Source organism: Solanum pennellii, chromosome 9, assembly GCF_001406875.1.
Source record: "Solanum pennellii chromosome 9, SPENNV200".
Lineage (NCBI taxonomy): Eukaryota > Viridiplantae > Streptophyta > Magnoliopsida > Solanales > Solanaceae > Solanum > Solanum pennellii.
The window spans coordinates 2,775,984-2,778,184 of record NC_028645.1 but is presented as its reverse complement, the minus strand read 5'-3'; the positions used below and the strand labels follow the sequence as shown (position 1 = coordinate 2,778,184).

Genomic DNA, 2,201 nt, shown 5'->3' with positions numbered 1-2,201 from the left:
CCCCGACCTAATTCATGTTAGAATTACTGGTATTGGAGAATCAAAGCAGGATCTTGGCATTGGTCTATGGATGCATCATGTAAAAGAGGGGGAAAGTGTCGCAGGTGAATTGTTCGTTATAGATGCCTTGACTTCTATATGATAGTTCTTGGGGTTCCTTGAGGGTCTTTTTGGGGCTTTGATTAGAAACATAAATCCCACCATTATTGTGATGGCAGAGCAGGAAACCAAGCACAATGAGCCTATTTTGGAAGCTGTCTTTGAATTTATTGGTTTCAGTCTTCCATTGGACAGCCCTGCTAGGATTTAAGACAGAGGAGTTGTTTGCTCGGGATATTAGAAACATTATCGCCCGTGAAGGGCGAGATATGACTGAAAGGCATGAATGTTTTGGTAAATGGCGGAAGTTGATGGAACAAGGGGGTTTCAGATGCACAGGGATTACAGAAAGGGAACTGCTTCAGAGTCCAATGCTGTTGAAGATGTACTCATATGAAGACTACAGGATCACAAAGCAGGGGAAGTCAAATCTCTTCATTCATTCATACACAGAAGCCATTGTTCTTTTTGTACACGGGACAAAACGTCAACAAATTCTTCTTGTAAGCTAGGAGATCAGTACAGTCAATTGCATCTTTACATAAAGACTGCAGAACCATGAATTCAGAAAATATAGAATTCAACCCCTATGATTAGTACAGACACTGAACAATCATTGTTATTTAACACTATCATTCACAAATTTTAAATTTAGGTTTTTCGAAAAATGACTGCAGAAGCATAAAAATCAGAAAATATAGAATCGAAACATTGTAATCCTAAAATTTCAAGTTCAATCCCATGATTATCATATTATATGGCACAAAACAACATCGCGATATTCAGAAAACGGTAGTATCCACTGAATGTTCTTATCACAACTTCACAAAACAAATCTAATGTATTATGATTGCGAAAGCATGATTACGAAATTATCGAAAGCCAATCGTTTGTAGCAGCTTACCGATTGTTGATTTCTGATAGTCGGCGGCTTTGCGGTGGATTCTCGGAGTTTTCAATCGGACTGAATTTGGGGGGAATGGCGAGTGTGAATTTGGGGAATGGTAATTTTCCGTCAATATGACTGCGTTTTATGCTTACATTTAATAGCTTCATAATGCCTAAACAATAAAAATATAGAGATTATGTAGACCTCGTATCTTTGTTGAAATATGAAAATATCTATATTAATTCTAAGTTGTTATTCATCTTAGTCACTTTATCATGTTAGGTGTTACTACTATTTCTTTCGGGAGTTAAATTATTTATATATAAAAAATCGTGTAGTTTTTGAATGTTCAAATCTCATCTTCAAACTCCAAATGCTAATTTAATAGAATATTTTAAACTTTAAAAATTAATTAAATTAACTTTTTAAAAGCAAAACATAAAATATACTATCCTTTGTGCCTCATTATTATGTTTACATCTTAATATCACAGATCAAGCAACGAAGCTATTTTACAGGTTCAAGGGAGTTGATATGCAATACAATACATGATGATACACATGAATATACACTCACGGTATACAGCTGTAGTAGTGACAAATATGGGCCAAAAATTAACATACATGTTCAGATGATGAACCAGTCTGTATAAATTTAGTATACACACCGATATAATAGAAAAAAAGCAAACACATAATCCGTATACAGAAGTATATACTTGGTGTATACACAGGATTTCAAGGTTTAAAATAGGGCCAGAGCCCAAATCCGCAGCATGGAAAAGCCCAAGTCCATTATCTCTTTATTTATTTTTCCTAGAGAGTGGAACATACATGGGCTACTCACAGCCCAAATGGTGGAAGCCCATTATAGAGGAAGTATGCATTGATATTCTTGAGAAAACTACATAAATGGATCATAAAATCAGTATAAACTTAGGGTGTGTTTGGTATGAAGGAAAATGTTTTCCATGGAAAATGTTTTCCTAAAAAATATTTTCCTGGAAAACAAGTAGATTTTGGACTTATTTTCTCATGTTTGGCTGGTGAGTAGAAAATATTTTTCGGAAATGATTTTTAGTGTTTGATTTATGAATGAAAAATATTTTTGAGGAACATCTTTTATTTTTACTAGAATACAAAATAATTTATAAAATTAAAAATATTTTTCAAAAGCAAAATTAAATTTTGTGTGTGGGGGGGGGGTGTTGGGG

General features: G+C 34.2%; 1 pseudogene; it reads left to right on the top strand.

The window, feature by feature from the left end:
* LOC107029915 overlaps positions 1-770 on the top strand; it is a 5,806-nt pseudogene extending 5,036 nt beyond the window's left edge.
* Positions 771-2,201: the final 1,431 nt, after the last annotated feature.